The sequence below is a fragment of the Anomaloglossus baeobatrachus genome, chromosome 5, assembly GCF_048569485.1.
Source record: "Anomaloglossus baeobatrachus isolate aAnoBae1 chromosome 5, aAnoBae1.hap1, whole genome shotgun sequence".
Classification (NCBI taxonomy): domain Eukaryota; kingdom Metazoa; phylum Chordata; class Amphibia; order Anura; family Aromobatidae; genus Anomaloglossus; species Anomaloglossus baeobatrachus.
Window position 1 is genome coordinate 36867874 of NC_134357.1, and position 18253 is coordinate 36886126.

The following is an 18253-nucleotide window of genomic DNA, read 5'->3' on the forward strand; positions in this document are numbered from 1 at the left end:
GGTGATGTCCCTCTTCCTTGCACCTGTGTTGACTGATGGTAGCGGTGGATTCCCTCCGGTTACCCGCTCCCCGGCTGCAATCTGGGCCGGAGGAGCTCTACACTTTGCCCGCAGGCGCTGGCCCTGAGAAACTGGTGCCGTGGCGGTGGCGGTGTCTCTCCAATACGGGTTGGGCTGTTGCCTTCAATCGGGACTTGGTTGTTGGGGGATCTGCGTCCCCGTCACTGACGGATTTGGCAAATCTGGCGACTCCTAGCCTTGCCGGGGTCCGAGAGGCCCCTGCCCTGGTGCTGACTGTCCTTCGGAACACTGCTCCAGACCACCGGGCACACAGCCAACGGGGTCCTTCCAGGAACTTCCAAACGGTCCCCCTCCAGACAGTCACCGCCGTTGCTGACCTTGCTGTTCTAGCCCTCACAAAGCTGGACCCTTCAGGCTGTCTTTCTCTTCTGTCACTTTACTTTCACTTAGTTGCTTTACTTTCTCTCTTAGCTCCTCACACTTGCCCTGCCTGGGCTTCACTTCACTCCTTCCACTTCCTCCTCCCTGACAGTACTGCCTGGTTTCTTCCTGCCTCCAGAGCTGTGAGCTCCTAGGTGGGCGGAGCCAACCGCCTGGCCCACCCCCTGGTGTGCATCATCAACCTCTGGAGGAAGGCAACAAGGATTTCTGGTTAGCTGTGATGTGCCTACCTGGAGTGTGGGGTGTGGTGGTGTTTGACCTGTCTCCCCTGGCTTGCCCAGGGCGACACATTCCCCCTTAGCAAAATGCAGACCGTCCGCGGGCTGCCGTCCTACACCGATTTTATTTTTCTGTAAAAAGGGGTAACAGGGTTAAGCAAAACATAAATAACATTTTTAATAACTCTTCCCAAGACGGGAGGCACATTTACTTAAACGTTGCAACGGTGTACGGTCACGGTTTCCGCTCTCTCCCACCCAAGCAACCTGGCCCTGATGCTGCCCCTAAAACCCAGGCAGCACCCCTTGACCCACAGTCCAGCACAAGTTACCCGAGCGGGATCTGTCCTTCCCCTCCAGAGGGTGGCCACCGGTTCCTTTGGTGGCTGGGCCCTGGCCTACTCTGCTCAGGGCCCTCCCTCCAACCTGCCTCTCCGGAGGCGGCATTGCGGAAACGGTAACGGTACCCAACATATTTACAAGCCACTTAACGTTTGTGGTGCCCTGCAAGTTCACGGGCTTGTCCATGGATAGTTCCCATGCAAATAAACTTTAAACGGTCCCCACGGGGACAACGGTGCCGGCTCCAGCCGGTTGCAATCACAAGGCAAATCAACAAACAAATCAGGTGACTTCTTCGGTAATTTCACTTATCATTTCAAACTTTTTAAACTTTTTCAAACAAACAGCAACTTCAGTGATGGTCCCAACGGGGACGGTGCAACGGGCATCCGCTGCCCTACTCCGGTCCTTTTGCTGCTTCATCCGAGGGAGGGGATGCAGAGCTCACCTTGCTCTCCGGGCTGCCCTTCAGCTTTACATCCAGGGCAAACCACCCCCTCTCTCCGCAGTGCCGGGTGTAACGCACCATGTCCCCCGGTATAAGATTGCGGCCAGGATGCTCCTCGGGCAGATGGGCATTCACGTCCCGCCGGGCCACAAACACCTCGGCCTCCAGGCCCGGTTCGTATATGAATCCGTAGCCCCGGCGGATATCAAATCGCCTCACCTGCCCCTCGTAGAACGGGCCCCGGACACGGAAGGTCGCTTGCCGCAGGTTTTCTTTTTCCCGAATGGCTCGGGCCACCAGCTCGGCTTTCCTTCTCTCCCTCTCCGCGATCTCCAGGCCCAGCTTTGTCGGCTCCCTGTCCCAGTATGGCGCTGCTGCCAGCTCCGGCGCACGGGTTGAGCCCCGCGGGACATCCAGCACGTTACCCACTGTCAGGAAGGTGGGTAGCGTATCCCGCGGTGTCATGGCCTTGGGCGCTGCCTTGCAGCAACAACCCGGCGCCACCTCAGCCGAGGTGTGGGGGATGGGCACAGGGGCTTTCCGCAGTGGAGCCTTCGGCTCGGAGCGGGTCATCGGCTCCGGCTCGGGAAACTGCTCGGGGACTGTCTCTGGCACAATCTTCGGGGCCTTCCAGGGTAATGCCTTCGGTTGGTTACGGGCTCCGGCTACAGGTCGGTCCGCTGGGGCGGACGGGCTGGGTATCGCTACCGGTGGCGGTGGTAGCGGGCCTAGTGGCGGGGTCACGGCCTCCGAGACGGGTGGCGAGGGAGGCAACGGGGGGAGAGGGCTTGGACCGGGCCCCACAGCCGCGATGACCGGCCCTGCAAGGGCATTGGGACGTGGGTCACTCACCCTCCCTTTCTCCGCCTCCTCCTCGCGTCTCCGCACGGTGGCTACAACGTCCGCCATGTCGGCCTCCCACTCCTCCACGAGGAGCTGCATCTTCACCTGCAGCCGTTGGGAGAGCTGCGCGGTCCGGATCTCCACCCACGCCGCGGTTCCAGGCGCGGGGGGTACGGTGTCGCGGGACGGCATCCACATGGTGTCTTCACTGGTTGCTTCCAGGAACGGTATTCTTGCAAGGTCCTGGCGTCCCTGCATTTATAGCCGCAGCTACATGCGTCCAGCCGCCATCGCGTCCCCCTTAGCTCTTTCCGGCCCCTCCTCTCTCGGGGCGGGGTTTTGGCCTTCGCGCCTCTACTGCTCGAGAAGACGCTCGAGCGGGAACTTTTCGCGCCAAAGATGGCGGCTTCTGAAATTTTTCTGCCGGATGCCTCCGGCGGTAACAAGGCGCACCTCTACCTGACGGCAGAGCGGTAAGATCCTGTTCGTGACGCCAAGTTGTCGCGGGCGGGGAGGAGGGTGTCAGCACACCGCGCTCACCCCTTCTGCTCGGGTCCGGCAGCTGCTCCTGGTGGCTCGAGCCGTGGGCCGGATCCCGGGGTTTCTCGAGCGACACTCCTCGCCCGTGAGTGAAAGGGGGTGTTTGTTGGGTGTGGGGATTGTTATAGTTCGTGACGCCACCCACGGTTGTGGTGATTGCACCACCGCTGCTCAGTATGGGGGTCCCGGGGATGGTGATGCGGAGCAGCCAGGTGTTGTGTTGCCCCTCCGTGGGTAGGGGTTGGTGATCCCGGGGCCCGGTGATGAGATGTAGAGTGTAGGGCCTGGAGGGCGCAGGGACGCGGGGGCAGCGCTGTGCCTTGCGGCACTATGGTACTCACTCAGCCTGACACACGGACACAGTTTGTACGGTAAACCAACGGCTGGTAGGACGGTCCCACAGACGGCTGCACCTGCACTCCCGGTAGGTGACGGTGTAATAACCTGCAGGTAACGGGATACGCAAGGACTGCACGGAACCACGGGGGTTAATCAATGCAAATTTAATAATGTATTGCACAACATAGGTAGAGGAAAAGTGTGGGAAGGGGAGAAAAGCGGGAATGTGCACAGCAGTAGAGATAATGCAATATATATACAACTACTTTGAATAACTTGTCAAGGATAGGAAGCCTCAGATTGTACTCCCAAAAGCAAAACACAGAAATCCTTATTAAACAAAAAACCGCAGAGTCCTTGTTACCTTACTCGTATAACACAGTGCAGTCTTTTCCTATCTGTCCCTAACTAAAGTAGTGTGCACACTTAACTGCAGGTTTCAGCGTGGGGTACCTCGTCACCGTTGGGGCCCGTATTCCGCTGGCAGACACCTCTAAAGTTCAGTCTTTGTCCCGGGTCTGTAACTTGCACGTGCTGCCTGGCTCCTCGCTCCACATCCAGCCTCTTTGGATCTGTAATTTTGTAATTTGCACGTGCTGTCTGGCTCCTCGCTCCACATCCAGCCTCTTTGGATCTGTGTCTTGGGGGAGACACCACGCAACACTCTGAGGTACTTGGACCTCGGAAAAACAGGGCAGACTGAGGCCTTCTATCTTACAGCCCAGTCCAGCACACTCCTCTCAGACAAACAGCCACATGTAGACTCCTCCTCCTCCTGTTCCAGACTCCATCAAGTCACTTGAGCAGGACTTTTTCCCGCTGTTCTCTGTTTTGACAGCAGGTGGCAGCATAACACAAGGAAGTCCACCAAACAGTCTTTTAACCTACATATATATATATATATATATATACATATATATATATACACAAATGTCAACAGGTCTTACATTTCCCCCCCTCTTTAACCTCGGCCGTCCCGGCCGATACACTCCTGAGGCACTCTGCAAAGGGGCACACGGTGGCAACTCCTGCCCTGCTTCACAACCTGTTGCTTGGGAGCCAATGTCGTAAAACAGGATTCAGTGACAGAACACACAAATTCATCTGCCAAGTACCGATCAGGGGGAATACCAGCATTAGCCCGCTCAGTCCGGCGTGGTACCACAGCTAACTCGCCAGACGTCGGCGCCGTATCAGGGAGTACAGTATTCCCGTCCCCATCTCTGGAGATTAGTGACTCCTGCTCTGCAGGGGTGGCACCTGTGTCTTGAACGGATGGGGGTGTGGATCTCTCCCAGTCTGCTGGGTTGGTCGGGGCCCGCCACCATTCTTCATCGTCAGAGCCCTCTTCGAAGGTAACAGGAACAGGCACCGTCTCCGAGGTACTTTGTCTGGTCCTGTCTTCTGAATAGCAGGGCCTCAGCATATTACGATGCAGGATGAGGGTGCCGCCTCTTTGCTCGCCTCTCACTTCGTATACTGATCCATGGGGCGAGATTCTTCTGATCACAATGTACGGCTCTGTTTTCCAGCGCTCGCTCAACTTGTGTCTCGGGTGTTTCTCTGCAACTAGTACTCTGTCTCCTGGTAAGAACGGGGTTTCACAGACAGGTTTCCGCTGCGGGTGTGTCTTTTCTTGCAACCGCTTGGTGACAATTCGATGGATAGTCTCCAGCCGTCGACGGTGACAATCAACCCAGGAACCTACGCTCTGACCTTCACTGATCTCGGGGGGAGCTAGGTTCAGCTCTTCAATGCCTCTTCCGGTTCTTCCAAACAGTAGCACGTATGGGGTGTACCCAGTGGTGGAGTGGACACGATTATTGTACGCCCACACGAGTTCTGCGAGATAGCCGGGCCAGTGATTCTTACGATCATCCTCCAACGTGCGTAGCATTTGTAGGAGGGTCCGGTTAAATCTCTCGCAGGCTCCGTTGCCCTGTGGATGATAAGGCGTAGTCCTTGACTTCTGCATTCCGTAAATCCTTTGCAGCTCTCTCATGACACTGCCCTGAAAGCAAGCTCCTTGGTCAGAATGTATTCTTTTGGGGCAGCCGTACACCCGGATAAAGTCATCACTGATGGCTCGAGCAGCTGATTCAGCCGTCTGATCTCTGGTGGGCGTCACCACCGCAAATTTGGAGAAGTGATCTGTCATCACAAGGCAGAACTGATAGCCCCGGTGGGAGTGGCCAATCTTGAGATAATCGATCATGAGTACTTCCAACGGCTCTTTGGTTACAATAGTCTGTACTGGTGCTTGCTGTGGAGGAGCCTTACTTAACTCGCAGGAACGGCACAGTTTACAGGCCTTCTCTACTGCCCGAAGCATCTGAGGACAGTATACTATTCTTTGCAACCACTGGTAAGTCTTGTCCGGTCCGAAATGGGCTCCCTTCTCATGCGCCTCTCGGGCCAATGGTACTGACATCTTCTGGGGTATCACTACTTGCCACCGTACTTCCAACTCTGTAGCTAGGTGCACCTTCCGATACAGCATCCCTTCTTGCACCGACAGCTTATCCCACTGGCTGAGAATCTGGAGGGCCACGTGCGACAGCGTGGCCCGTATTTCCTTTCTAGGCTTGCGCTGCTGGATCACCCACTCTTTCACTTGAAGCAGTTCTGGGTCAGATGACTGGATTTTCACCCATTCCTCTCTGGTTTGGCCAAGCAGGCGTGATGTCGTGCCCGACGTAATTTCCAGCATACGAGCCTCTACCACTTGAGCGGTGAATTTACTAAAGTCCGGAATTTCGTCTTCCTCCAACTGTTCATCTCTCTCCCCCACTGGGGCTTCGGTGGTAACACGAGAAAGGGCATCCGCATTCTGATTTTCATGCTTAGAGCGGTACTGCACATGATAATTGTATCTGGAGAGTCGTGCCAGCCACCTCTGTTCCATTGCTCCCAGTTTGGCAGTGGAGATGTGAGCCAGGGGGTTATTATACGTATAGACTTCAATTTGAGCTCCCGTGAGATATTCCGAGAACCTTTCGGTTATTGCCCATACTAGTGCCAGTAACTCCAACCGAAAGGAACTGTAATTCTTGGGGTTGCGCTCGGCTTCTCGCAACGTCCGACTTCCATATGCAATCACCCGTTCAGTACCATTCTGTACCTGGGCCAGTACTGCACCCAGGCCGTAGAGGCTCGCGTCTGTATACAACCGAAAGGGGAGGTTATAGTCTGCATAGGCAAGCACAGGGGCGCTAACCAAGGCCTCTTTCAATCGGTGTAAGGCTTCTGCTTGTCTTGGTCCCCAGCAAATTTTCTGTGCTTTTGGTCCTTTCGCAGTGCCTCGGAGCAATTCGTGCAAAGGTTCTGCCTCCTTCGCGAAATCTTTGATAAAGCGACGGTAATAACCGGCTAGCCCCAGGAAAGCTCGAACCTCCCGCACTGTGCTGGGTGTGGGCCATTGTAGCACTGCTCTCACTTTCCCATCGGAGGGCTGTACGCCGGCTTCCGACACCTTGTGTCCGAGATATTCAATCTCTTCCTGAAAGATCCGACATTTTTTTGGTTTTAGTTTAAGCCCATGGGCCCGTAACCGCTGAAACACTTGGCCCAGGTTTTCTAGATGTTTCTCAAAGGTTGCAGAATACACTACTATGTCGTCCAGGTAAATCAATGTGGCCTCGAAGTTCATGTCTCCAAGGCAACTTTCCATGAGGCGCTGAAAAGTTCCTGGGGCATTATTTAGTCCAAACGGCATGCGATTGAACTCGAAGAGTCCCATGGGTACAATAAATGCGGTCTTGGCCTTGTCTTTCTCTGCCACAGGGACCTGCCAATATCCGCTGGCCAGATCGAGGGAGGAGAAGTAACGTGCCTTTCCCAACGCCGACAGGGACTCCTCTATCTGGGGCAGAGGGTAGGAATCACGAACCGTGCATCCATTAAGCTTGCGGTAGTCAACACAGAAGCGGGTAGACCCATCCTTTTTCTTGACCAGCACGATTGGGGCAGCCCATGGACTCTGACTTTCTCTTACCACCCCGCTCTTCAGCATCTGCGCCAAAAGCTCTTTTACCTCTTGGTAGTACTTTGGGGGTATTTGCCTGTACCTTTCCCTGATCGGTGGGGCATCTCCTGTGGGTATTTCGTGCTGAATCTTGTCAGTACAGCCGAAATCTTCTGCGTGACGGGAGAACGTGGCTTGATTCTCCCAAATAAAGTCCTCTATGGCTTGGGCTTGCTCCGAATCGGAGGGGCTCAGGTCCACTCCCATCTGCCCTAAGATGACGCGACTGTTCCATTGATCAGTGGGTTTCTCTTTTCTTTCCATAGAAAGAGCCCAAGTCCAGGCTTCCCCTGCAATGGGCTGCAATTCAATCGATTCTGCAGCCGCCACCTCTTCAGGCGCCAGGTAGACATGGGCCAGAACAACTCCCGAGGTCAAGGTGTAGGCCTGTTCACCGGTGTTCACGCAACGGAAAGGGACCCTTCCATTTCTTACTGTTGCTAAAGTGCGAGCCACCAACGGTTCGTCTCCGTTCTCTTCACCACGGTAAGGCTCCACCAACACCTCTATCCCCTCGAGTGTACGGTGGGCCCCGACTGGCAAGGTGAGGACTGTCTCACGATTTGGAGGTAGAGTAATTGTTGTCTGTCTTGGGACTCGAACCCTCCCCACCGGGTAGCGGCTCCCACCATTCTTCCATAGTCCTCGGGCACGGATAAGGTGTTGGAAGACCTTTTGGGCAGGCCTGTTAGCAACTGTCGTCTTCCAGTAATCACAGCCCCCCTTGTTGAAGAGCAACTGGTCTAATTCTTTCAGGACGTTCATGCCCACGATAGCTGGCACCTCTCTGTCGTACCGGCCCTCCGTTAACACAATCCCTTTTTTGCCTAAGTTCTGGCCACAGGCACGTATGTTCATCCACACGACCCCTACAACCGGAATGGGAAGATTGTTTGCAGCCCTCAGTTTGATATGTGCCCCTTTGTCAATGTATACCGTTTGTCCAAAATGTTGGTAGAAGAACTGTTCTGGCATGGTGGTCACTTGGGACCCAGTATCCATCAGGCATTTTACTTCTTTCCCTTCAAATTCGGCCGTGATCGTCGGCGTGCAGGCTGCTATATCTTCAGGGCGTTGGTTTTCTCTAAGCTCAGTTGGTCTCCCCACCATGTGCCCATCCATGGAGGGAGGCACTAGTTTAACGGCGGTCTTTCTTGCGACGTCTTCCTCTCCGGACAGTGTCGGAATAAATGGTTCCGATTTCCACAGTTCCAACACTGGTAGTCTCCAGCGGGTCTCGGTCGTCTCTGCTCGATCTGTCCCCTCTCTTCTTGATAGGTATGCGTGCGGGTATTTGGTCGCGGTGCTGTCGTTCTTACTTCTGACGCCGGGGCTTGCATATTCTTCAGCAACTTTTGTAGAGCAGTAACAGTCTCTTGTAACTGATCCACTTTAGCCTCAAGTTGGCTCGGTTCTCGGTTTTTCTCACCCGGGACTATCTTATGCATACAAACTTTTCCCCAGGCGTTCTGCGGATCGCAATTTTCAGTTTGTGTGCGGGAGACTGCTTCTTCCAATATTTCCTGGAAAGTTAGTTTTTTTTCTACCCTGAGCCGTTCACGGAGGGCACCTTTGATCTTGGGGTTATGTAATCCGCGGAGGAATTGATCTCGCAGGGTACGGTCAGCATAACCGGGGGTTTGTGCTAGCTCTGGCTCTGCTGTAAGCATTTGTCTCATTATTCTCTGGAGTGCATTTGCATACTGTGGCAGACCTTCTTCTTCACCCTGCAGCCTGTAGAACAGTTGCACCTGTAAATCTCCTGCTTCTGGTTTCCCGCCATACACTCTCTCAAGAATCTTCACCACCTGCTCTAACGTCTTTCGTTCACTCTCAGGGCGCAATAAAATAGTCTCTTGAGCATGGCCTTCAAGGGCAATCAACAGTATCTCCCCTTGATTTTCTGCAGTCACTCCTGCTACTCTCAACATGCCCCTCACTCTCTGCGCCCAGTCATGGAGAGGTACATTGTTGCCAGTAAATTTTGGTATATGGGTCAGCATAGCCCCCAGGGACAGCTGCCTTGCTGGTATTCCCCCATCAGGTTGTATTAGTACACCTCCATCAGCGACACCCCCCTGTCCGTCCATTGTTCCGTACCAGCCTGCGTATCCTGCCGACTACGCCAAATGTAATAACCTGCAGGTAACGGGATACGCAAGGACTGCACGGAACCACGGGGGTTAATCAATGCAAATTTAATAATGTATTGCACAACATAGGTAGAGGAAAAGTGTGGGAAGGGGAGAAAAGCGGGAATGTGCACAGCAGTAGAGATAATGCAATATATATACAACTACTTTGAATAACTTGTCAAGGATAGGAAGCCTCAGATTGTACTCCCAAAAGCAAAACACAGAAATCCTTATTAAACAAAAAACCGCAGAGTCCTTGTTACCTTACTCGTATAACACAGTGCAGTCTTTTCCTATCTGTCCCTAACTAAAGTAGTGTGCACACTTAACTGCAGGTTTCAGCGTGGGGTACCTCGTCACCGTTGGGGCCCGTATTCCGCTGGCAGACACCTCTAAAGTTCAGTCTTTGTCCCGGGTCTGTAACTTGCACGTGCTGCCTGGCTCCTCGCTCCACATCCAGCCTCTTTGGATCTGTAATTTTGTAATTTGCACGTGCTGTCTGGCTCCTCGCTCCACATCCAGCCTCTTTGGATCTGTGTCTTGGGGGAGACACCACGCAACACTCTGAGGTACTTGGACCTCGGAAAAACAGGGCAGACTGAGGCCTTCTATCTTACAGCCCAGTCCAGCACACTCCTCTCAGACAAACAGCCACATGTAGACTCCTCCTCCTCCTGTTCCAGACTCCATCAAGTCACTTGAGCAGGACTTTTTCCCGCTGTTCTCTGTTTTGACAGCAGGTGGCAGCATAACACAAGGAAGTCCACCAAACAGTCTTTTAACCTACATATATATATATATATGTATATATATATATACATATATATATATATATATATATATATATATATATATATATATATATACACAAATGTCAACAGGTCTTACAACGGTGATGTCCCTCTTCCTTGCACCTGTGTTGACTGATGGTAGCGGTGGATTCCCTCCGGTTACCCGCTCCCCGGCTGCAATCTGGGCCGGAGGAGCTCTACACTTTGCCCGCAGGCGCTGGCCCTGAGAAACTGGTGCCGTGGCGGTGGCGGTGTCTCTCCAATACGGGTTGGGCTGTTGCCTTCAATCGGGACTTGGTTGTTGGGGGATCTGCGTCCCCGTCACTGACGGATTTGGCAAATCTGGCGACTCCTAGCCTTGCCGGGGTCCGAGAGGCCCCTGCCCTGGTGCTGACTGTCCTTCGGAACACTGCTCCAGACCACCGGGCACACAGCCAACGGGGTCCTTCCAGGAACTTCCAAACGGTCCCCCTCCAGACAGTCACCGCCGTTGCTGACCTTGCTGTTCTAGCCCTCACAAAGCTGGACCCTTCAGGCTGTCTTTCTCTTCTGTCACTTTACTTTCACTTAGTTGCTTTACTTTCTCTCTTAGCTCCTCACACTTGCCCTGCCTGGGCTTCACTTCACTCCTTCCACTTCCTCCTCCCTGACAGTACTGCCTGGTTTCTTCCTGCCTCCAGAGCTGTGAGCTCCTAGGTGGGCGGAGCCAACCGCCTGGCCCACCCCCTGGTGTGCATCATCAACCTCTGGAGGAAGGCAACAAGGATTTCTGGTTAGCTGTGATGTGCCTACCTGGAGTGTGGGGTGTGGTGGTGTTTGACCTGTCTCCCCTGGCTTGCCCAGGGCGACACACTGGTACGATGTTGTTCGTCGCTCCGGCGGCACCACACATCGCTATGTGTGACACCGCAGGAGCTTCGAACATCTCCTAACCTGCCTCCACCGGCAATGCGGAAGAAAGGAGGTGGGCGGGATGATACGTCCCGCTCATCTCCAACCCTCCGCTTCGGTTGGACGCTTGCCGTATGACGTCGCTGTGACGCCGCACGAACTGCCCCCTTAGAAAGGAGGCGGTTCGCCGGCCAGAGCAACGTCGCAGGGCAGGTAAGTCCGTGTGACGGGGACTAACGAGGTTGTGCGCCACGGGCAGCAATTTGCCCGTGTCGCACAACCGATGGGGGCGGGTACGCTCGCTTGCGAAACGCAGCGTGTAAAGTACCCTTAAGGCCTCTGCCACACTTACGTGACAAAACGTTACGTTTTTGTCACGTACGTGTTAAAGGGGTGGTTTTGTCCCCGTGTGCCGTTTTTGCTGCACGTACGTGTTCTCCGTGTGTTATACGTATTAACACACGGAGAACCGAAAGCCCCGCCTTACCTGCATCATCTGGTGCTGTCTGTGGTTCTGAATAACAGCGTCCGGCCAAAGCCACGCCTCGCTGATGCTGCATACGGCCCCCAGTGAAGGAGAAGCGTTGTTCAAATTCACTGGGGGACGGATGCAGGGGACAGCTGCGGCAGAGACTGCAGGTATGGTTGAGGTGAGTATGTGTTTTTATTATTTTTACACTGACACGTGTCTTTCTCCGGCGCGTGTCACACGGGCCCGCATCCACACTACATCCGTGTGGTACGGGTGCGGGCCGTGTGACACCCGTGCTGCCGGAGCAACACGGACATGTCAGCGGTTTTAAAAAACGGACACACGTAAGTACGGAACGGACACATGCTCCGTTCCTGAAGACTTACCTGTGTCCAAAACAATAACAATACAGAGGACCACGTGGGCCCGTGTCTCCGGTACGTGAAAAAAAAGGCACACACGTACTGGAGGCACAGATGGGTGTCGCAGGCCTAAAGGGGGCTTTACACGCTACGATATCGTTAATGTTTTGTCATCGGGATCAAGTTGTTAGTGACGCACATCCGGCGTCATTAACGATATCGCAGCGTGTGACACTGACCAGCGACCTTAAGCGACCTCAAAAATGGTGAAAATCGTTCCCCATGGAGAGGTCGTCCCAAACTCAAAAATCGGTAAGGGTTGTTTATCCAGGTGGTTCATCGCTCATGCGTCAGCACACATCGCTATGTGTGACACCGCAGGAGCGAGGAACGTCTCCTTACCTGTCGCCGGCCACAATGCGGAAGGAAGGAGGTGGGCGGGATTTTACGTCCTGCTCATCTCCGCCCGTCCGCTTTGATTGGCCGCCCGCTTAGTGACGTTGCGGTGACGTCGCTGTGATGCCGAACGTCCCTCCCCCTTGAAGGAGGGATTGTTCAGCAGTCACAGCGACGCCGCTGACCAGGTAAGTATGTATGACGCTGCCGTAGCGATAATGTTCGCTACGGCAGCGATCACAAACAATCGCATGCGCGACGGGGGCGGGTACTTACACGCTCGCTATCGCTACAAATTGCTAGCGATATCGCTACCGTGTAAAGCCCCCTTAACACTGTTTCTTCTGTAAAGTGGACAAGATTTTTGCATTCAGTGACTTTTTCCACCCGATGAGTGTGAATATCCCCCCGGTGCTGATTTTGCACTGCTGCAAAGCCACAGGTAGTTGCAGTAATCCAATAATAACCTTTTACAGATGCATCACTACACACAAAATGTAATGTTTGCAAGTTTAATGATCATTTTTATTATTTTTGGTGCTAAATTCAGATGCATTCATTGGAAAAAAAAATGAAGCTTATTTTTAGCTCTTTCTTATGCAGAAAACAGGTTTATATTCTGAGCAGGGAATCAATGATCCATCCTCCACGCCCAGACCTTCAGATGACAGCTAGATATGACCCTGGAGACAGACGGACATTCTTATCCGAAGAAGGTGAATCCAGGACCGATGTCAGTGCACTCCTCCATCTAGAAGAGGGGAAAGATCTTGCATTTCATTAAGGCTATGTGTCCACGCTGCGGAAAATGCGTGGATTTTGCCGCGGATTTCTCGCGGAAAAGCCGCGGATTTCCCAAAAATCTGCAGCACAGGTACTTCCCAGCCATTTCTATGGCATTTTGGAAATGCTGTGCCCACGCTGCGGATTTTTCCGCAGCGGATTTCGTGCGGATTTTGGTCCGGAAAAATCTGCAACATGTCAATTATTGTTGCGAATTTTCATCCGGATTTTGGCTTTAAAATTGGGGAAAAAAAAAAATCCGCACCAAAATCCGCATCAAATCCGCGGCAATTCCGCGGTAAATCAGCGGCAAATCCTCACCTTTGAAAAGGTGCGGATTTTGCGGGAAAGCTGTGGATTTTGATGCAGAAAAATCCGCAGCTACATTCTCCTGTGGACACATAGCCTAATGCTCCGATTAGATTAGCAGCACTCTTATTAGTGAGGTATCTCTGGAATTGCTGCTCACCTTCATTCACATGAGCGTGAAGATCTTATATCCATCCAATGGTGGCAATGGTGGCATTGCATGACCCTGGAATTGTTGACTCCGGTCTTTCCATACTCCACCCCTCCTTTCCCAATTCTTATCTAAAATGACTGCACAGACACCAATTTTTCTTTGGATAATTTTGGCCATAGCAGCCATTTTATTGAACAGAAATATATAACAAATAAAAAACATTGCAATATGGTAGGGTCATTGAAGCTACAAACCCTGGTGATTCCTACCAACCGAACCATAAACACCAACTTGCCCCCAGCCGTTACCCACACTGGCTCAGGAGCACCAAACGGTAAGGGTTAATCCTCTGTTAACCCAAACCACCCCCAGGGACCCCGACATACCCCGTCGGGAATCCCCACAAAATCACCAGGTGACCAGCCATTCTGCCAATGAGGGGATCCATACCCAGATGGATTCCCCAAACCAATTTTTCAACCAACTTCAAGGACCCACCAATAAAAACCGCCACCCAGCCACTACGACCCGTAAACAACCCCGCACCCCATCCCTTGAACATACTAAACATACCCCAACATATGAGGGAGGGCGGGTGGGACTGTCACTTCTGTCCCCAAGAGCGGGAAATGTGCCGCTCCTCCCCCTGCTCATTGTTTTATTTTAAAAACGGGCTCGCTCTCTCCCCCTCCCCTCATGACACCTTGACCTCCCCACCAATCAAGTGTCATGAGGGCCTCCGCAAATGCCCCGGGGGGAGGGGGGGGGCAATGCTCCGTCCCTTCTTGACCCTGGAATTGTTGACTCCGGTCTTTCCATACTCCACCCCTCCTTTCCCAATTCTTATCTAAAATGACTGCACAGACACCAATTTTTCTTTGGATAATTTTGGCCATAGCAGCCATTTTATTGAACAGAAATATATAACAAATAAAAAACATTGCAATATGGTAGGGTCCTTGAAGCTACAAACCCTGGTGATTCCTACCAACCGAACCATAAACACCAACTTGCCCCCAGCCGTTACCCACACTGGCTCAGGAGCACCAAACGGTAAGGGTTAATCCTCTGTTAACCCAAACCACCCCCAGGGACCCCGACATACCCCGTCGGGAATCCCCACAAAATCACCAGGTGACCAGCCATTCTGCCAATGAGGGGATCCATACCCAGATGGATTCCCCAAACCAATTTTTCAACCAACTTCAAGGACCCACCAATAAAAACCGCCACAACGAGGGCACCTTGATAACCTTCAAGTGCCTGAGACCCCCCGCAACCGCAGTGCCCTCTCGATACCTCCTTGCAGGCCGAGGGCCCATAAATCAATCCCCACCGCATTTAAGTGCACCCCGTCTGCCAACCAGAATTCCTCATCCGTCCTTTCCAACTCAACGTGCCTTATCGCAACTCCCCCATTCCGAGTAACAAACTTCGAAATCGCCCTATTCACTTTTGCCCGCGCCTTGTTCAACCTATCGACCGACCGCGCTTTTCGCCAACACCTTCTCGCCACGATCTCGGACCAAACTATAGTTAGCCGTGGAAATGACACCCATAACCGCAATAAATCATGCTTGATGTCTTTTATCAAAATTCGAAAAGGACGCCCCCCCAGATCATTTCCCCCGACATGTAAGACCAAAACGTCGGGAGGCCGGTCTAAACGGGCATACCTATTCACCTCTTGCAGTACCCTGCTCCACCCCAAACCCCTAACCCCCAACCAACGTACAAGAGCCCTATCCCTTTCAAAACCTAGTTGTCTCCCGTTTCTTCTTGCATCCGCTCGCTGGGCTCCCCAGTATACATAAGAATGGCCCAGGATCCAAACCAGATATGGGGGGGGTGGTTCTGTAATACAAAAATGTACAAACAGACAACCAATCAGTTTCCTTATTCCCCAACTCGAAAAAACACCCAGTCCACCCTCCCCCCCCTCGCAGCCGCAGAAACCCCCCGCTCAATTGCCAACGATCGCCTGTGGACGGACATACAACTTAAAACGCTGCGACTTCCACCTACCAATCCGCTTCACAGTCTCTTCCGGCAAACCACACATAGCGGCCTCTGTCGCTGCCCCAATGCGAAAAGAATGTGACGCAAACGACCTCGGATCTAACCCCAAAAACTTCAAACATGCCCTGAAAACACTTACAAATTGGTATCTAGATAAAAAAGACCCGTCCTCATGACACAACAAGGGGCCATTGACCTGCGGGCGAATCCTTCCAAAGTTCCCGAAACACTTGAGCGGGCACATCTCCGATGCCATAACCACACCCAAGCGAACTCGCCTACCCACACCTCTTTGATCTGTCTTCGATCTCCGAATCCAGAATTCGATCCCGCCTTCCACGGCGACAATATCACCACGACCCAGGCCCCCGGGAGAAGTCTTACCGGGCGATACCAATTCCCCAATCCGCAACGCCCCAAAAAACGCCAAGGAAAACGCTAACCGGAACAAACTCACCTCAAACGGCGATATACAAACCCCCCACAATGCCCCACCCAACTGCTCCAATAAGCTAAATGATACAGGCAGTCTACCATCCAGCGGCTTGCATCGTTTCCGAAATCCCTTCAAGGCCTGAACCACCCAAAAACTCTTAGTCAAATCCTGTAAACCCCGCAACCGAAAACCAAATGCTAATCCCGCCATAAAGCGATTCACCTTCGCAACTGACCATCCTGCAACCGCTGCCTCCCCCAACCTTTCCAACAGTACTCCCAACTGATCTCCCTCAGCAGACCCACAACCCTGCAACCACTGCTTCAACAGACTCCATGCCGCCTTATACGCCGTCCATGTGGTACCCGACAGGGACGCCCGAATCAGTGGTCCTACTGCCTGCAGACCACGTTCCAAAGCTGTACCGGACACTCCAAGCCGCTGGCCTCTGCCTCTGGCGCGCAAACCCGGAACCGATCCCACTGAAAACGAGAGAGGGAATTGGCTATTAGGTTCTGAACACCTGGCACATGAGCAGCCGTAACGTACGCATTGATTTGCAAGCAAACCAGAACCAGCTCCCGTAACACCCGAATAACTGGAGGGGATGATGCTGAAAACTTGTTAATGGCCAGCACTACCCCCATATTGTCACAATTAAAGCGAATCTTCTTGTTCGCCAAATGTTCCCTCCACAGATGAAGCGCCACCAATATCGGAAAAATTTCCAAAAGCGCCACGTTCCTCGTCAAGCCTTCATCAACCCACCTATCAGGCCACCGTTCCGCACACCACTGACCCTGAAAGAAAGCCCCAAAACCTGAGCTGCCCGCCGCATCAGTAAACAGTTCCAAATCAAAATTGTCCTTTACGTCCTCCATCAGCAGCGAACGACCGTTGTAATGCTCCAAAAACTGACCCCAAACTGCTAAGTCCGCTCTGTGTTCCGCCGATAAACGAACGTAATGGTGCGGAGCAAGCACCCCCGCCGTGGCACCAGCCAATCGGCGCGAAAAAATTCACCACATTGGCATTACCCGACACGCAAAGTTAAGCTTTCCCAATAAAGACTGAACCTCCCTTAATTGCAATTTCTTCACACGCCGTGCCCTTGCCACTTCGTCTTTTAGCCCGTTGACCTTTTCCTCAGGAAGCCGAACTTCCCAAGCCACGGAATCAATCACAATACCAAGAAAACTTATGCAAGTCGTCGGCCCCGTCGTTTTCTCAGGTGCTAAAGGCACCCCAAAATAAGCCGAAACCCACTCCATTGCCGCTAAAATCCCAGCACACTGCGCCGAGTCAGCCGGACCTACACACAAAAAATCATCCAGGTAATGTACCACTGATGACCAACCCGAAACGTCCCGAACAACCCATTCCAAAAACGAACTAAAAGTCTCGAAAAATGCGCACGAAATCGAACACCCCATGGGCAAACAACGATCAACAAAATAGCCACCCTCCCAACAACAACCCAGCAGCCTAACACAATCCGGATGCACCGGCAATAGCCGAAAAGCCGATTCAATATCAGTCTTAGCCAACAGCGCCCCCCTCCCACATCTCTTTACCCACTTTGTAGCCTCATTAAACGACGTATATACCACTGAGCACAGCTCAGCGGGTATTCCATCATTCACCGACCTGCCTCTTGGATAAGACAAATGGTGAATAAGCCGGAATTTCCCTGGTTCCTTTTTCGGCACCACTCCCAACGGCGACACCACCAAGTCGGGAAAAGGAAGGGCCCGGAACGGGCCCGCCATTCTCCCCAACGCCACCTCCTTCCTTAATTTTTCCGCCACAAACGCGGCATGCTGGTAAGCAGAAACGAGATTCCTGGTTGCCCCCGGAACCTCAAAAACGGGGGCAGGAATCCTGAAACCCTCCCCAAAACCCAACCACAAAACCTCCGCCTTTTCCCGATCTGGGTACCTATTTAGGTACGGAAGCATCGCGACTAACTTCACCGGCGTCAGACCCTTGGGTATGAGAGCCGCCGGGCTTGGGTTTCCCCTTCTTGAAGCATTTAGACGCTCCGTGGGATGTCCCGTTACAATGGGTGCATAAGTGCTTAAATCGGCACGTGGCCCCAAACTTGCACTGCCCGTCGTTGAATTGCCAGCATAGACCTGGCTTCTGCGATCCCGCCTGACCCTGCTGACCACTGGTCCCTTGATTTCCCGACTGGCCGGAAGTCCCGGCCCCGCCTTGAAAGGGCTGGCCATACCTAGCCGGTGCCATGACCCGCAACCATAACCCTATATCTTTTTGATCCCAACGTAT